The following is a 20,202-nucleotide window of genomic DNA, read 5'->3' on the forward strand; positions in this document are numbered from 1 at the left end:
CCAGAAAAAGCTCAGCCACCTCCTTCCTCACATAGCAAGGTGGTTTTCTGCTTCTTCTGCAGGTCATTTCTGAAAGCTCAGGCCTGTCCTTCCTTTCATGTTCTTGTTTGAAAATCTTAATTCTGTTGAATTAGACTCAGAATAGCACTATCAAGAGTCTCTATTCCCTTTCCCCAGAGAGATTCATGTGGTTCTTATGTGAATATACCTGTGATTGCATATTCACATAAGATTAGTGAATATTCTGGATAGTACTTTATGAAAATGAATTAAACAATACGTTTAAAGACATGCCAGTGATGCTCTGTAATCAGTCGCAAATTTAAACATAACCTAAGAAAGTTTAGAGAAAAGCACAAAGTTTTTGTTTATTTTGCAGGGGAAGAGAAATTATGGTAGTATTCTTTATGTGTGATAGTCACTTTCAAGGTAAAATAAATCATAGACAAGTTCATATAAAATGCACATTGAATATGGTTTCAGTACACTGCAGGTATGTCCAAATGTCAGTTACTGATATGCGGGCCATGATGTTTCTAATTTACCTAATTTCCATCTAAGAGACTATAATATAAAAATTAGAAAAAACCAAATTTCTCATTCAGAGCACTTTCTGACCAAAAGTAAAAAGTTTTCCTTCAAATACAGCTTTTCACTATATGAAAGATCTGTGAAATGTCTTTTTGACTTTAAATATATTAAATTATAGATTAATTAAATGATTAAAGACTAAATAACTGAAAAAAGAATAAAACTAAAAACATACACTTAGTTGAGCTTCTGAACTTTAGGGCATTTTATTCTTTTTAAAAAAATCCAAAATAATTTGTATTAATTTATCACTATTCTTCCATAAAAATTCTTCTAAAACTTCTAAAATAGCACAGATTTCTTTAAACTATAGCTAGAATTTTACTATATCCAAATATACTAACAGATGGAAAACTTTAATTTTTAAGGGCAATAAAACATCATTTCCTATTTGTATGAACTTGATTCCTTTCATCCCCATGTTGTTTTGTATGCTGTGGGAAGTCTGCCTGGTTCCAAAGGTGAACACTCGAGCAAATGCATGTGAAAGACAGACTTGAAGGTGTGCTAAATGGTTACCCTTGACTTTTGCTTCTCAAATAAAAACACTGAAAGCTTGAGAGCAAAATCTGTACTTTTTAAAATAAAGAGAAAATGAAGGGCAATCAAGATTTCTCGAATAGTATTTTGTATCTATTGCCTCAAAATCTGTTAGTAATTAGGCCAATGTTAAGGGTATGATGGATCAGTTAAATTAGCCATTTAATACCTACAGGCAATATCACAAACATGACTACTCAAACAAATCTGTGCTGTTTATTACAAAAAAGCCTTGTAAGTTTAGTGTAGTGACATCATTAGTGGAAAAATATTATCATCAAATATCGAAAGTAACTTTGAGTAAGGTCAGCATTTCTGTAGGCATTTGGAATCATATCTGGTGAACAAGGTAGGGTATAAAGCTTGTTAAATGGTTTTTAGTAAAGTAAAAACAAAATCAAAATTGGGTGGTGCTATAGTTTATTGTATGTCTTGAAAACTGACTCTATTGAAAGAGACAACAATAACTTGGGTATGTTAAACCAAACTCATTTGGAAAAAATATACTATTTCACGTTATTAGCTACAAAATGAATGGAACAGGGCAGTGGTTCGCAAATGCCAATCTATGGGTTGGTATTGGCAGGCTGAATAACAATCATTGGGCTTATCCTGATTCGTTTGTTCTGGGAATCAATATATCCATATATTATTTTATATTATTTTATTAATATTAATTTATATTTTATATTATTTTATATAATATTTAGATATATTATTTTAAAATATTTTGAAAATAATACTATATTTAAAAGCATAATCAAGATATTAAAAGCATACTCAAGATATCAGAATCCTCAACGATATTCTGATCACTGTGTCCACAAGGCAGTAACTTATTTTATTTATTTGATATGCTCTCATTATTCCAATAGATTTAAAAAATCTATCATCACTGGTAAATTCCAAAAATACACATACAAAAATTAATCCACAACAATAAAATGTCATATGATGTTGACATCTTCCCTACATGTCTGTTTTCTTTCAGTTGGTGACACAGCCAGTGTGAGCTGCTGTGCTCTACCTCTTTCAGGAACTGGTAAATTTAAAGTTGTAAGGTTTTTTTTTTTTTTTTTTTTTTTTGCTTTTTTTCCTTGTATCTTAAGTCAATAACCTTCTATATATTAATGAAAACAGCAGTACTCTCAACTCCTTTCCCTAGATATATTTCTTTTAGTAAACACCTGACTGATAAACTATTACTGAGGACTTCAAATAAATTGAAAAGAAAATACAGAATTTCTGGGATGAAACCGACCAGACTTCTTATTCACAATCATTTCTACTAACTAGGTTTCCCTGGCCACTTTAGAAAATTTTCCAAGTTATTAGCTTAAGTTACTGCTGAAAAAGAAATGATTGGAGTGAAGGGAGGGGGAGGTTATAAAAGTGATATCCTATCATGGGGGGGGAGAGGGGAGGGATTGTATTGGGAGTTATACCTGATATAAACGACGAATTGATGGGTGCTGACGAGTTGATGGGTGCAGCACACCAACATGGCACAAGTATACATATGTAACAAACCTGCACGTTATGCACATGTACCCTAGAACTTAAAGTATAATAATAAAATTAAAAAAAAAAGTGATATCCTATTGTAGATAGACAAGGCTGGTCTTACAAATAAACAATAACTCATGACATGGCTCTACATTGATACTAAAGATGGATGTTGAAACAAGAAAACTATAACTTAATTTGGGGAAAGAGGAATAGGAGTCAGAATTCCATTTTTGCTTGATGTTTATTTAAGACAGTCTCAATTCATTATGTCTGAGAGTTTAATTTATCTGGTTTTAGTATAATAAATTAGGCTTGTTTTACTCTCTACTATCTCTACAAAGAAATCACCATGATTTTAAACGTTCATAGACGTAGGATAGATAAAGACAAAACCCACATGATCATCTCAACAAGACACAGAAAAAATTTTTCAAAAAGTCCAACATCTTTTAAGAATTAAAAAACAAACAAAAAGAAAAAAAAAACCCCAAAAACCTAGGTCTAACAGTGTAAAATGATTGTGATACTCTAGTGAAAATACTAACTTACAAAATACCAAAGTGGTAGGAGTCATAAGATGCTATATAATCCAAATTCACTAATGCTGGTTTGTAAGATATTATAATATTTGCACTTTATTTTTTATTATTTTTAATATTTAGAGATGGGGATTTTGCTCTGTTGCCCAGGCTGGAGTACAGTGCTGAGATCACAGCTCTCTTATTTTGAAGAATTATCAAGCAGATACAACATCAAACAATTTGAATTTTAAGAATACAGATGTGCAACAATGCAACTTGTTAAAAAAAAAAAAAACAGGAAAGTATCAACTTCGAAAGGTATTCATCTTTTTACTTTAAGACTTTGCCCAAAGGTTATATTATCACAGGGCTTTCATATATATATACACAGACACACACACATATATATCTATATACACACACATATATATAAATCCCTCCCCCAACCTATCCCATGGTCATGCTCCATTGTTCTCCTTGTGACCTGTCATCATTTCATACATTACAGGCATACTTTGGAGATATTCTTGGTTTGGTTCCAGAATATCACACTAAAGTAAGTATTGCAATAAACCCAGTAACATTTATTGTTTCCCTAGTGCATATAAAAGTTATGTTTACACTATAGTGTAGTCTATTAAGTGTGCAATAGCATTATGTCTAAAAACCAACGTATGTGCCTTAATTTAAAACATACTTTATTGCGGGGTGCGGAGCAAGATGGCCGAATAGGAACAGCTCCAGTCTCCAGCTCCCAGTGCCAGCTACACAGAAGACAGGTGATTTCTGCATTTTCTTTTCTTTTTTTTTTTTTTTTGAGACGGAGTCTTGCTCTGTCACCCAGGCTGGAGTGCAGTGGCCGGATCTCAGCTCACTGCAAGCTCCGCCTCCCGGGTTTACACCATTCTCCCGCCTCAGCCTCCTGAGTAGCTGGGACTACAGGCGCCCGGCACCTCGCCCGGCTAGTTTTTTTTTTTGTATTTTTTAGTAGAGACGGGGTTTCACCGTGTTAGCCAGGATGGTCTCGATCTCCTGACCTTGTGATCCGCCCGTCTCGGCCTCCCAAAGTGCTGGGATTACAGGCTTGAGTCACCGCGCCCGGCCAATTTCTGCATTTTCAACTGAGGTACTGGGTTCATCTCACTAGGGAGTGCCAGACAATCGGTGCTGGTCAGCTGCTGCAGCCCGACCAGCCAGAGCTGAAGCAGGATGAGGCATCGCCTCACCTGGGAAGGGCAAGGGGGAAGGGAATCCCTTTTCCTAGCCAGGGGAACTGAGAGACACAACACCTGGAAAATCGGGTAACTCCCACCCCAATACTGCGCTTTACCAAGGGTCTTAGCAAACGAGCACACCAGGAGATTATATCCCACACCTAGCTGGGAGGGTCCCATGCCCAAGGAGCCTTCCTCATTGCTAGCATAGCAGTCTGCGATCTGACGGCAAGGCAGCAGCGAGGCTGGGGGAGGGGTGCCCACCATTGCTGAGGCTTAAGTAGGTAAACAAAGCCTGGGAAGCTCGAACTGGGTGGAGCTCACAGCAGCTCAAAGAGGCCTGCCTGTCTCTGTAACTCCACCTCTGGGGACAGGGCACAGCTAAACAACAACAGCAACAACAAAAGCAGTAGAAACCTCTGCAGACGCAAACGACTCTGCTGACAGCTTTGAAGAGAGCAGTGGATCTCCCAACACAGAGGTTGAGATCTGAGAAGGGACAGACTGCCTGCTCAAGTGGGTCCCTGACCCCTGAGTAGCCTAACTGGGAGACATCCCCCACTAGGGGCAGACCGACACCCCACACCTCACACGGTGGAGTACACCCCTAAGAGGAAGCTTCCAAAGCAAGAATCAGACAAGTACACTCGCTGTTCAGCAATATTCTATCTTCTGCAGCCTCTGCTGCTGATACCCAGGCAAACAGGGTGTGGAGTGGACCTCAAGCAATCTCCAACAGACCTACAGCTGAGGATCCTGACTGTTAGAAGGAAAACTAACAAACAGGAAGGACACCCACACCAAAACCCCATCAGTACATCACTATCATCAAAGACCAGAGGCAGATAAAACCACAAAGATGGGGAAAAAGCAGGGCAGAAAAGCTGGAAATTAAAAAAAATAAGAGCACATCTCCCCCTGCAAAGGAATGCAGCTCATCACCAGCAACGCATGAAAGCTGGACAGAGAATGACTTTGACAAGATGAGAGAAGAAGGCTTCAGTCCATCAAACTTCTCAGAGCTAAAGGAGGAATTACGTACCCAGCGCAAAGAAACTAAAAATCTTGAAAAAAGAGTGGAAGAATTGATAACCAGAATAATTAATGCAGAGAAGGCCATAAACGAACTGACAGAGATGAAAACCATGACACGAGAAATCGTGACAAATGCACAAGCTTCAGTAACCGACTCGATCAACTGGAAGAAAGAGTATCAGCGATTGAGGATCAAATGAATGAAATGAAGCGAGAAGAGAAACCAAAAGAAAAAAGAAGAAAAAGAAATGAACAAAGCCTGCAAGAAGTATGGGATTATGTAAAAAGACCAAATCTACATCTGATTGGGGTGCCTGAAAGTGAGGGGGAAAATGGAACCAAATTGGAAAACACTCTTCAGGATATCATCCAGGAGAACTTCCCCAACCTAGCAGGGCAGGCCAACATTCAAATTCAGGAAATACAGAGAACGCCACAAAGATACTCCTCCAGAAGAGCAACTCCAAGACACATAATTGCCAGATTCACCAAAGTTGAAATGAAGGAAAAAATCTTAAGGGCAGCCAGAGAGAAAGGTCGGGTTACCCACAAAGGGAAGCCCATCAGACTGACAGCAGATCTCTCGGCAGAAACTCTACAAGCCAGAAGAGAGTGGGGGCCAATATTCAACGTTCTTAAAGAAAAGAATTTTAAACCCAGAATTTCATATCCAGCCAAACTAAATTTCGTAAGTGAAGGAGAAATAAAATTCTTTACAGATAAGCAAATGCTTAGAGATTTTGTCACCACCAGGCCTGCCTTACAAGAGACCCTGAAGGAAGCCCTAAACATGGAAAGGAACAACCGGTACCAGCCATTGCAAAAACATGCCAAAATGTAAAGACCATTGAGGCTAGGAAGAAACTGCATCAACTAATGAGCAAAATAACCAGTTAATATCATAATGGCAGGATCAAGTTCACACATAACAATATTAACCTTAAATGTAAATGGACTAAATGCTCCAATTAAAAGACACAGACTGGCAAACTCGATAAAGAGTCAAGACCCATCAGTCTGCTGTATTCAGGAGACCCATCTCACATGCAGAGACATACATAGGCTCAAAATAAAGGGATGGAGGAAGATCTACCAAGCAAATGGAGAACAAAAAAAAGCAGGGGTTGCAATCCTAGTCTCTGATAAAACAGACTTTAAACCATCAAAGATCAAAAGAGACAAAGAAGGCCATTACATAATGGTAAAGGGATCAATTCAACAGGAAGAGCTAACTATCCTAAATATATATGCACCCAATACAGGAGCACCCAGATTCATAAAGCAAGTCCTTAGAGACTTACAAAGAGACTTAGACTCCCATACAATAATAATGGGAGACTTCAACACTCCACTGTCAACATTAGACAGATCAACGAGACAGAAAGTTAACAAGGATATCCAGGAATTGAACTCATCTCTGCACCAAGCGGACCTCATAGACATCTATAGAACTCTCCACCCCAAGTAAATAGAATATACATTCTTCTCAGCACCACATCACACTTATTCCAAAATTGACCACATAATTGGAAGTAAAGCACTCCTCAGCAAATGTAAAAGAACAGAAATTATAACAAACTGTCTCTCTGACCACAGTGCAATCAAACTAGAACTCAGGACTAAGAAATTCAATCAAAACCGCTCAACTACATGGAAACTGAACAACCTGCTCCTGAATGACTACTGGGTACATAACGAAATGAAAGCAGAAATAAAGATGTTCTTTGAATCCAATGAGAACAAAGATACAACATACCAGAATCTCTGGGACACATTTAAAGCAGTATGTAGAGGGAAATTTATAGCACTAAGTGCCCACAAGAGAAAGCAGGAAAGATCTAAAATTGACACTCTAACATCACAATTAAAAGAACTAGAGAGGCAAGAGCAAACACATTCAAAAGCTAGCAGAAGGCAAGAAATAACTAAGATCAGAGCAGAACTGAAGGAGATAGAGACACAAAAAACCCTCCAAAAAATCAATGAATCCAGGAGTTGGTTTTTTGAAAAGATCAACAAAATTGACAGACCGCTAGCAAGATTAATAAAGAAGAAAAGAGAGAGGAATCAAATAGACGCAATAAAAAATGATAAAGGGGATATCACCACCGACCCCACAGAAATACAAACTACCATCAGAGAATACTATAAACACCTCTACGCAAATCAACTAGAAAATCTAGAAGAAATGGATAATTTCCTGGACACGTACACTCTCCCAAGACTAAACCAGGAAGAAGTTGAATCCCTGAATAGACCAATAGCAGCCTCTGAAATTGAGGCAACAATTAATAGCCTGCCCACCAAAAAAAGCCCAGGACCAGATGGATTCACAGCTGAATTCTACCAGAGGTACAAGGAGGAGCTGGTACCATTCCTTCTGAAACTATTCCAATCAATAGAAAAAGAGGGAATCCTCCCTAACTCATTTTATGAGGCCAACATCATCCTGATACCAAAGCCTGGCAGAGACACAACAAAAAAAGAGAATTTTAGACCAATCTCCCTGATGAACATCGATGCAAAAATCCTCAATAAAATACTGGCAAACCGGATTCAGCAGCACATCAAAAAGATTATCCACCATGATCAAGTGGGCTTCGTCCCTGGGATGCAAGGCTGGTTCAACATTCGCAAATCAATAAACGTAATCCAGCATATAAACAGAACCAAAGACAAGAACCACATGATTATCTCAATAGATGCAGAAAAGGCTTTTGACAAAATTCAACAGCCCTTCATGCTAAAAACGCTCAACAAATTCGGTATTGATGGAACGTACCTCAAAATAATAAGAGCTATTTATGACAAACCCACAGCTAATATCATACTGAATGGGCAAAAACTGGAAAAATTCCCTTTGAAAACTGGCACAAGACAGGGATGCCCTCTCTCACCACTCCTATTCAACATAGTGTTGGAAGTTCTGGCTAGGGCAATCAAGCAAGAGAAAGAAATCAAGGGTATTCAGTTAGGAAAAGAAGAAGTCAAATTGTCCCTGTTTGCAGATGACATGATTGTATATTTAGAAAACCCCATCATCTCAGCCCAAAACCTTTTTAAGCTGATAAGCAACTTCAGCAAAGTCTCAGGATACAAAATTAATGTGCAAAAATCACAAGCATTCTTATACACCAGTAACAGACAAGCAGAGAGCCAAATCAGGAATGAACTTCCATTCACAATTGCTTCAAAGAGAATAAAATACCTAGGAATCCAACTTATAAGGGATGTAAAGGACCTCTTCAAGGAGAACTACAAACCACTGCTCAGCGAAGTAAAAGAGGACACAAACAAATGGAAGAACATACCATGCTCATGGATAGGAAGAATCAATATCATGAAAATGGCCATACTGCCCAAGGTTATTTATAGATTCAATGCCATCCCCATCAAGCTACCAATGAGTTTCTTCACAGAATGGGAAAAACCTGCTTTAAAGTTCATATGGAACCAAAAAAGAGCCCACATTGCCAAGACAATCCCAAGTCAAAAGGACAAAGCTGGAGGCGTCACGCTACCTGACTTCAAACTATACTACAAGGCTACAGTAACCAAAACAGCATGGTACTGGTACCAAAACAGAGATATAGACCAATGGAACAGAATGGAGTCCTCAGAAATAATACCACACATCTACAGCCATCTGATCTTTGACAAACCTGAGAGAAACAAGAAATGGGGAAAGGATTCCCTGTTTAATAAATGGTGCTGGGAAAATTGGCTAGCCATAAGTAGAAAGGTGAAACTGGATCCTTTCCTTACTCCTTATATGAAAATTAATTCAAGATGGATTAGAGACTTAAATGTTAGACCCAATACCATAAAAACCCTAGAAGAAAACCTGGGTAATACCATTCAGGACATAGGCATGGGCAAGGACTTCATGTCTAAAACACCAAAAGCAACGGCAGCAAAAGCCAAAATTGACAAATGGGATCTAATTAAACTAAAGAGCTTCTGCACAGCAAAAGAAACTACCATCAGAGTGAACAGGCAACCTACAGAATGGGAGAAAATTTTTGCAATCTACTCATCTGACAAAGGGCTAAAATCCAGAACCTACAAAGAACTCAAACAAATATACAAGAAAAAAACAAACAACCCCATCAAAAAGTGGGCAAAGGATATGAACAGACATTTCTCAAAAGAAGACATTCATACAGCCAACAGACACATGAAAAAATGCTCATCATCACTGGCCATCAGAGAAATGCAAGTCAAAACCACAATGAGATACCATCTCACACCAGTTAGAATGGCAATCATTAAAAAATCAGGAAACAACAGGTGCTGGAGAGGATGTGGAGAAATAGGAACACTTTTACACTGTTGGTGGGATTGTAAACTAGTTCAACCATTATGGAAAACAGTATGGTGATTCCTCAAGGATCTTGAACTAGAAGTATCATATGACCCAGCCATCCCATTACTGGGTATATACCCAAAGGATTATAAACCATGCTGCTATAAAGACACATGCACACGTATGTTTATTGCGGCACTATTCACAATAGCAAAGACTTGGAATCAACCCAAATGTCCATCTGTGACAGACTGGATTAAGAAAATGTGGCACATATACACCATGGAATATTATGCAGCCATAAAAAAGGATGAGTTTGTGTCCTTTGTAGGGACATGGATGCAGCTGGAAACCATCATTCTCAGCAAACTATCGCAAGAACAGAAAACCAAACACCACATGTTCTCACTCATAGGTGGGAACTGAACAATGAGATCACTTGGACTCGGGAAGGGGAACATCACATACCGAGGCCTATCCTGGGGAGGGGGTAGGGGGGAGGGATTGCATTGGGAGTTATACCTGATGTAAATGACGAGTTGATGGGTGCTGATGAGTTAATGGGTGCAGCACACCAACATGGCACAGGTATACATATGTAACAAACCTGCATGTTATGCACATGTACCCTAGAACTTAAAGTATAATAAAAAAAAAAAAACATACTTCATTGCTAAAAATGCAAATGATCATCTCAGCCTTTAACGTGTCATAATCTTTCTGCTGGTGGAGGGTCTTGCCTCAATGGTGATGGGTGCTCACTGATCAAGGTGGTGGTTGCTGAAGGCTAGGGTGGCTGTGGCCATTTTAAATAAAACAACAATGAAGTTTGCTGCATCAACTGACTCTTCCTGTCATGAAAGAGTTCTCTATAGCATGTGATGCTGTTGGATAGCATTTTATTTATTGTAGAACTTCTGCTTTCAAAAATTGGAGTCAATCTTAAACCCTGCCACTGCTTTGTTAACTAAGTTTATGTAATGCTCCACAGCCTTTGTTGTCATTTCCAGTGTTCACACTGTTTTCACCAGGAGTAGGTTCCATCTCAAGAAACCACTTTCTATGCTCATCCATAAGAAGCAACTACTCATTTGTTCATGTTTAATCACGAAACTGCAGTCACTTAGTCACATCTTCAGGTTCCTCTTCTAGTTCTTCTCCTATTTCCAACACAAAGGCTGTTACTTCCTCCACTGAAGTCTTGAGCCCCTTGAAGTTATCCACGAGGGTTGGAAGCAACTTCTTCCAAACTCCTGTTAATATTTCTATTTTGATCTCCTCCTATAAATCACAAATGTTCTTAATGGCATCTAAAACAATGAATGCTTTCCAGCAGGTTTTCAATTTAATTTGGCCAGATCCATCAGAGGAATCACTACTTATGGCAGCTCTAGCCCCACAAAAGATATTTCTTAAATATTAAGACTTGAAAAGTTGAAATCAGTTCTTGTATCCAGGGGCTGGAGAACAAATGCTGGGTTAGCAGGCATTATTCTTGTACATGTCAATGTGCATTAATATTTTTAAAGAAGTCTTTTCTTCTGAGCAGTATGTCTCAACAGTGGGCTTTAAATATTCTGTAAACCATGCTATAAACAGATGTGTTGTCATCCAGGCTTTGTTGTTCCATTTATAGAGGACAGCAAAGTTGGTTTAGCATAATTCTCAAGGACCCTAGGATTTTCAGAGTGGGAAATGAGCACTGGCTTCAAACTTAAAGTCACCAGTTGCATTAGCCCATGACAAGCAGTCAGCCTGTTCTTTGAAGCTTTGACAACAGACACTGACTTCACCTCTCTACCTATGACAATCTTAGATGGCATTTTCTTCCTATAGAAGGCTGTTTCCTCTGCATTGAAAATCTGTTGTTTAGCGTTGCTGCCTTCATCAGTGATCTTAGCTAGATCTTTTACATAACTTGCTGCTTGCTCTTGCACTTTTATATTATGAAGACTACTTCTTTCCTTAGACCTCACAAACCAAGCTCTGCCCGCTTCAAACATTTCTTCAGCAGTTTCCTGACCTCTTTCAGCCTCATAGAAATGAAGGGAGTTAGGATGTTTCTCTGGATTTGGCTTTGACTTAATGGAATGTTGTAGCTGATTTGATCTTCTATCCAGACCTCTCCAACTTTCTCCCTGTCAGCAATAAGGCTGTTTTGTTTTCTTATCATTCATATGCTCACTGGAGTAGCCCTTTAATTTAAATCAATAACTTTTCCTTTGCATTCACAACTTGTCTAATTGTTTGGCACAAGATGCCTAGGTTTCATTCTCTCTGGGCTTTTGACATGCCTTCCTCACTAAGCTTAATCATTTCTGGCTTTTGATCTAAGTGAGGGGCATGTGGACTCTTCCTCTCACTTGAACACTTAGAGGCCGCTGTAACACTTACTGGCCTAATTTCAACATTGTGTCTCAGAGAATAGGGAGCCTCCAGGTGAGGGAGAGGGAGGAATAGCCAGTCAATGGAGCAGTCAGAATACACACAACATTTATCTATTAAGTTCGTTGTCTTACATGGTTGCAGTTCATCGTGTCCCAAATCAACTACTATAGTAACATCCAAGACCACTGATCAGTCATCACAATGACAGATACAATGAGCATGTTTAAAATATTGTGAGAATTACCAAAATGTGATGAAGAGACATGAAATGAGCATATACTTTTGGGGAAAATGGCACCAACAGACTTGCTCGATGCAGGGTTGCCACAAACCTTCAATCTGTAAAAAAAACATAGTTACCTTCCAAGTGCAATAAAACAAGGTATGTCTGTATGCATTTACTTGTTTGTTTATTCATTATCTGTCTCTTTCCACTAGAATGTGCACTCCATGTTTTGTTTTTTACCACGGCTCAAGATTACAACAATGCCTGGCATATAGGAGGTGGCTCAATAAATATTTGTTGAAGAAAATAAATGATTAACAATTGTGCTGAGCATGGTGGCTCGTGCCTGAATCTCAGCACTTTGGGAGTTCAAGATGGGAGGATCGCTTGAGCCCAAAAGTTCAAGACCAGCCTTGGCAACAGAGTGAGACGTCGTGTCTATAAAAAATAAAAAATAAAAAAATTAGCCAGGCATGATGATGCTCGCCTGTAGTCCCAGCTACTCTGGAGGCTGAGGCAGGGAGGATGTCTTCAGTCTGGGAGGTTGAGGCTGCAATGAGCCGAGATCATACCACTGCATTCCAGCTGGGCAACTGAGCAAAACCCTGTCTCAACCACCCCTGTCTCCCCACCAAAACAACAACTGTGATAAATGCTATGAAAGGACAGCATAAGTTACTACAATAGAGCATCACAGGGAGATTTGATCAAACTATGACATAATAATTCAGTTCCTCTGAAGATACAATATTTAAGGGTGAGGCCTGAAGGACTGGTAGGTATCAGCTTGGCAAAGGAGAAGGGCTAGAATTAGAAGTGGAGCCTGAAGATATGACCGAATGGCTACAATTTCATGAAACTAGAATGAATGCTTCTTACAGATGAGCAGAGAAAGTGGCTAAAAGGACTGACTCCAACTTTTTAAAGACGAAGTTCTACAATGAATAAAATGCTATCCAACAGCATTATGTGCTATAGAGAAGTCTTTCATGATAGGAAGAGTCAATCGATGCAGCAAACTTCATTGTTGTCTTATTTAAAATGGCCACAGCCACCTGAGCCTTCAGTTACCAACACCTTGATCAGTGAGCAGCCATCACCATTGAGGAAAGACCTTCCACCCACAAAAAGATTACAACTTGCTGAAGGGCTCAGATGATCATTTGCATTATTTAGCAATAAAGTATGTTTTCAACTAAGGTATGTACGTTGGTTTTTAGACATAAACCAACGTGGAATGGTATTGCACACTTAATAGATTCCAGCATAGTGTAAACAAAACTTTTATGGGAAACAGAAAAATTAGTGTGACTGGCCTTTTTGAGATATTTGTTTTATCGGGGTGGTCTGGAATCCCCAGTGTCTCCAAAGTATCTGTATTCTAAATCATCATGAAGTCAGATTTGGCTTCATTATCAAATTCACATTTACATGAATTCCATTAGCGGTTAGTGATTTGTGTTGAAAAATAGTGCTACAAGGGAAGGTACTTCTGACCTAGCTTAATAAACTCCAACCAAAGCTGTGAAGATATATATCACCTACACATATATCACATAAAAGCTGTAAATTTACATTAACTATAGACTTAATAGATAATAATATCCTAAGTAAGAATACTTAATCTAGAAGCTCACAGTTACTTGCAAGGAAATTATCTATAATCAGTTAAGAAGTATTTATTGCGTTCATATAGAATGCCAATTTAAAGAAATCTAGTTGCTTCTAATTTTGAATTGCTTAACTTCATTTTATATTACTATATTTATTTACATTAAAAACCTGCCTAAAACAACTCCATTGGCATGTGAAGTAATTTACTATCTTCAGTTTAAATATAATCATAGGTGAAAAAAGGACATTTCTCATCCTTTTGTATTTACAGTATGAGAGTGATTTGGGTAAGGAAGAAACATAGTAGAAAACTACTTCAGAGCAGTGTTTTTCCAACTGAGCATCATGACCCATTAGTGGTTTGCTTTTGTTTTGTTTTGTTGAAGATGCAATAGAATCAGAAAAAAAAAATTGGAAATGGATAAGTATTATTTTGTATTTTTTCAGGTTTGTGTACATATGCATATGTGTACTTGACTGCAAAGTATAATATATCTCTTGTATGTTTTGTATTTAAAAAACAAGATGCTTTAGAGGTTGAAAGAATATTTGTGAGAATATTTTCTTTTTTCTAATAAAACGCAATTTCAAATTATTTTACAGAGAAGACATTATTTTCAGTCCTCAAAGTAGGTGCTGTTCAGTAGCACTTCTGACCTGTGAAGTTCTCAAAAATGATAATGAATAAAAACAATCTTATCTTGGAATTATAAAACAACTTGGATTTAAAAACCAACTTGATATACGGTAGGTAGGAACAAGGGCTGGGTGTAACTAAATATAGTAAAAATTACTAAGGTACCTAGAATGTTGCTGTTACATAAAGTTTTTCCTTTTCAGTGATCTATATTTTAGTGCTTTTTAAATAATTGCTTGCAGAGTGACTTATTCTTTGTTTACATAAAGTATTTTTTGTCATTTTACAAAGCAACCATAATGTGGTATTTTCCTAAAATGTCGTAGTGTATTTTGGCTCTGAAGCCTAACAAGGATACATATTAGGACTTTGGTGTTTACTCTGCCAGTGTTAGAAGCACTACAGCTGGGCGTAATCCAAATCACAAGCAATAATGTCTACCTTGGTTGGATAGGATTCAATAAGACGAAGTATTTTTTTTTTTTCTTAAGAGACTAGAGAGCAGCTCTGGACTTGAGAGACTTTTTTTTCCTTAAGAGACTTAATCACAGCTCACTGCAACCTCGAACTTCTGGGCTCAAGTGATCCTCCTGCCTCAGCCTCCTGAGGAGGTGGGATTACAGATGGGCACTACCATGCCTGACTAATTTTTTTTTTCTTTTTGAGACAGGGTCTCACTATGTTGCCCAGGTCAGTCTCAAACTCCTGGGCTCAAGCAACCCTCCTTTGTTGGCCTTCCAAAGTGCTGGGATTACAGACGTGGGCCACCATGCCCGGCCTGAAGTGCTTTTTAAAGACTATCGCCATTTCATATTATCATGATTCCAGGCAGCTTTTATCATGTTCCCCACTTTAGAGTCGCAGTGAGGTTAAGTGATTTATTCGGTCACAGAGCTAGGAAATGGTAGAGCTGAGATTCTGAACCTCATTCTGTTACTTCAGCTAAAGGAAGCTAGCTAGGGCTATTTCTAGTAGAGTACAATTGATTCCTTAGATTGTACTAGCTTCTCTAAGATAGTCTCAGGATTGTACACCTGTGGGCATTCAATATGTACGTCAGCTTCCTAATGTTTAATTTATATTGTAAATATCTGATTGAATAGAAAGCCTGTAGCTTTGAGTTGGTCTTGAAATTTGTGTTTGTAGAAAACAATATATTTAAATCAGTAGGGAAACACACGGTAGCCAGTCACTGGGGGCCTAATGATGATTAAATAGGTATCAGTATATCTGCATTTCATGTACATAAACATCTTACTGAAAATAAGTAAAATGCGATCTAAACTGGTTTCAATTCCATAAAGAGTACAGCTCAAAGTGTATGAAGCAAAAATATTATGACTTAGCTATTAGGAAAATAAGGAAGGATTCCTTGCTTGGTTAAAAAGTTAAAAATGAATTAACACACAATTACTGGAATCGCTGAAACTGAGAAACAGGTTGATGCTATGTAATATGGAATAGAAAAAACTGAATCTAAGGGAAAGGTTAAAAGTATTTATCAATCAAGTTCTTGCAGACATATAATCAAGGGTATTATAAAGGACAAATCACTGCTGAGGGAAATAAGACAGATGGCTAGGATAAATGACTGAGTGCTCTTGAGTGAATTTTCTTTTTCTTTTTTCTTTCCTTTTCTTTTCTTTTTTTTTTTTTTTACTAAATAAGAACTTGAGGAAAATTATGCAATGAAGTAATGTATTCAGGCTAAGCAGATTTTCTTCTTAAAGAAAACAGTACTCTAACATTAGAGTTAATGCATTAAAAACTATAGAAATATTTTAAAATTATGACAGATGTATTTATAGAACTATTAAATGTGATACACAGGAAACACAAATTTCTTAAAGGGACATTTTAAATCTTACAATAGAACCACCTAATAAAGTAATATAAAGAAGGGGGGATTTTCAAATGTTTAAATCTAAGAAGGAAATAACACTGCATATTACAATGAGTATCCAATTCAGGATGAGGACTAGAAAGGACAATCATATTACTTCTGTTTAACCTACTTGGATCTACATGCCAACTGCAGATAAACAGTAATTCCTAAATGATGCTCTCATACCTGCTAACTTCTCCTTTCAACTTCACTCCTACTGTCTTATAAAGGGTATCCAGAAGGAACAAAGGGTCTTAGGGTCTATGGGTCTTAGGTGATGAATCACAGTGGAGCGAAAGAAGGGATTGTAACAGTTCTCTCTCTGGATGTGCTCAGACTCGGTGCTAAGTGTGTTTTATGCTAGAAACTACAAAGCACGGGGCCAGTCAAAACCTCAGAGAAAGGAACCTGAGAAACTAGATGCTTAGGTGTGGCTCTGGTCCAGACTCTTAAGGCTGGATGTGGAGGACACACTATAAATATCTTACATTGACCAGGCAGTCTGCAGGGAGAAAAGCAGATAGAGATTATGCAAAAAGGACATAGACACCCTGACAAAATGTGCCTCTAACTGGAGTACCTCACCTATTGGGTATCCCAGAAACTCAAGTGAGGCAACCTAGTCGGATCTAGATCTAAGTTAGGACAGGAAAACTTGACAGTAAGCAACTTCCTAGGAGCTGGAGGGCAGGCTCCAGAGAGGAAGGCAAAGGATAAGAGAGAGAATTATATTATTTTTGAGCACTGATTCTAAGGGTTGTGATTTATGCAGGCTATTTAAAGAGAAAAATATGTACTGGAGTCTGATTGCCTGGGTTTGTATTCTGGCTTCACCACTTGTTAGCTACAGAGCAAGCTATTAAGCACTATGCCTTTGTTTCCTATCCTCCCTATTGTACAGGGATAATAGCACAACCCATATAGAGTTCATGATGATTAAGACAGTTAATATGTAGAATACTTAGAACGTTGTCTGGCAACCACCTTGCCTTTCAGTTACTAGTACTCTTTACCTCACCTTCACTGAAGGATTATTAAGAAAGAAAAAAGAAAAATGAATTAAGGCTAATCTATTTTACTTCTTGTCAATCAGCTCTGGCAAAAGATCTGATGAATTTAAACTTAAACCAATGAGACTTGAGGATTGCTCTGTCTTCACTTGAACTGCCTTTTATTATGTTCATATTTTCACTGTCCACCATTCTCATGAATAATTTAGAAAGGGCTGCCTAACACTTTTGGAAACAAAAATATTTCAAGTAAAAAAACTAACAGATGGGTAGAGCTGTTTTGAATAAACACAAGGGGAAAAAGAATTCAAAAGCTACTATACTTATACCACAAATAGGAAATTCATATTAGAGAGAAGTCAAATGCAAAGAAAGACTATTGTGCTTAAAATGGATTTAAAACATAATTAGCACCCTTAAATGCATACCAAATTAAATATAAAAATACACAGAAAATCTAAGCAGTTATGCTAATGCATTCAATAATAGAAACAGAAGAAGTTAAAATGTTTTTTAATTATATACAAGTATAGTTAGAACATTTTCAAACACATACAGAGAAAAAGAAAGTCAAAGTCAATTATTTATTAAGTCAAAGAATAAGAAAGAAAACAGAGTTGAAAGATTTAATACTATTCATTTTTCCTAAATTATAATCTAGAATTAGAAAAAAAGGGACATTATATACCTAAACTTTAAATATTTAGTTGACTTTTACTGAAAGATATAACATTCCTATAACAATCAAAAATTAGTGGCTCAAGAAAGAGTGAGCACCTATCACCAATGTACTAGCAATATTTACTAAGTGGAAAAATCAACTGAACTATATAAGGACCATAAAGTGCACTCTAAATGGGCCCCCATTGTTGAAAGGCTGGAAGACAAAGTAGTCATCCTGGACCAGTTTTGGTGTGCAGACTGACTTTTATTTTGGATGCAATACTTGCAAACATAATTATGTTATTGATTTAAGAACACTCAAAGGAGAATGCATAATATAATGAATTTGCATGGCACAGATCTTGCTATGCTAATACAATAGCTTTTTTGAGATAACAGAGAGTGGATAAAGGGAGCTGGGTAGACAACATTTATCTACATTTTCACAATGCGTTCAACTCTGTATTGCATATCAGCATGCTGAGAAATTAAGAGATGAATTGTATAAATGATGTGACAGAGTGAATTACTAGTGGCTTACAGACTGAAAATAAAGGATTTTTATTCTTTCAGATACTGAAACATATACACACATGCATATTGTTCTATCTCAGGTTTCAATTTGCAGTTAGACTATATGAAATAAAATAAATGTAGCTTATACATTAATTACTTTCAGAGAACTGTTAATTTGATAGCATTCAAGTATCTAGACAACTCAAGAGAAAAAAAAATTGGAAGCAAACAACAACAACAGAATCTGGCAAACTAAAAAAAAAGTTTAGCAAATTTTGACAGTATTTTGACATTCTTTGGTTTAATTTTGCATGGTCTAATTCATTAGAGCAATAGCTTAATAGGTACAGGCCTGTCTTAGAAAAGCCCTTAACAAAGTTGGGTAATACTTTCAATGAGATTATTTGGAATCCCATTGCAAGCTCAAAATAAGCTACTTAGCATGAATTTAAAAGAATAAAGGGAAATTGGTCATTGATTTATTCATTCATCATGCAACAATTCAAGAAACTGAGTTTCTACTATGTGTCAGGCACTGTGGATACTAAGTCCTCTATAATCCTGTAGTTTATACTCTAGTTAGTATGCTAGATTTTTAAAGATGCTAATTAAAACAGCTACAATTGGAGGAATATGCTTTTTCAACAATTCTCAGGAACTGAAAGAAAAAAGGTGCTGCATATTGCAGACTAAGTATAAGGTCAGTTTGATTTACTGAAAAGTCTAAATTAAAAATTACTTTAGAAAGAATTATAATATAACGTTCAAGTATCTATAGTTACTCAAGGAATTCTTAACCAGATGTCTTTTAAAAGATGCTTAGAGCTAATTTAATGAAAACAAGAGAGACGTAGAAATATCAACTGTCAACATGTAAATGAGGAGTTCTGAAGTATTAAAAAAGTTTCTTTTGTTAAGATAAGCATTCATATTATGTTTTCTCATAAAAACAAATCACCTTGCAATTTCAATATCTGTGGTTACTCTCACTGCCATTCATTTTCAACTGATTAAGACTCTAATTAAGATCTGAATTAATAGGATTAGGCTAATAACTATTACAACATATTTCACTGTGTTGCTTGGTCCTAAGTACTACACATGTGATTTACAGTACTACAGTGTTTTATAAGGGCCATTGTTATTAATTAGTTACATTGATCAGAATGCCACACAACATAGCAGTACTTAAAAATTATAATTTGCTTAGACTGCTTTGTAGTTAGTCTTATATCTACTTGTACTATGGGCACATCATAAGGATAACTGAAATCAGATAGCTTGCTTTCACTAACAGTGCCAAGAGATCCAAAAGAAGATAATTCTATTGAGGAATCTTCCTATTGAAATTCATTTTTTTCTCAATATACCATAAAATTAGTTGATCCCGGAAAAGAGCATAAACACAGGATGTCTGGGGGTCAAATAAGGTAAGAACACTATACTATATGCATGTAAATTCATCCACATTTAGTTTGAATCTACTTATTTGTAGGGATCTGCCATTTAAATCTACAGGTTTTTTTTTTTTTTTTTTTTTTGGCTTG

At 37.0% G+C, this 20,202-nt stretch overlaps 1 protein-coding gene across 1 annotated transcript in view; it reads right to left on the minus strand.

The window, feature by feature from the left end:
* RSRC1 (arginine and serine rich coiled-coil 1) overlaps positions 1-20,202 on the minus strand; it is a 411,876-nt gene that overhangs the window by 58,106 nt on the left and 333,568 nt on the right. The window lies entirely within an intron of this gene.

Source organism: Piliocolobus tephrosceles, chromosome 2 (assembly GCF_002776525.5).
Source record: "Piliocolobus tephrosceles isolate RC106 chromosome 2, ASM277652v3, whole genome shotgun sequence".
Lineage (NCBI taxonomy): Eukaryota > Metazoa > Chordata > Mammalia > Primates > Cercopithecidae > Piliocolobus > Piliocolobus tephrosceles.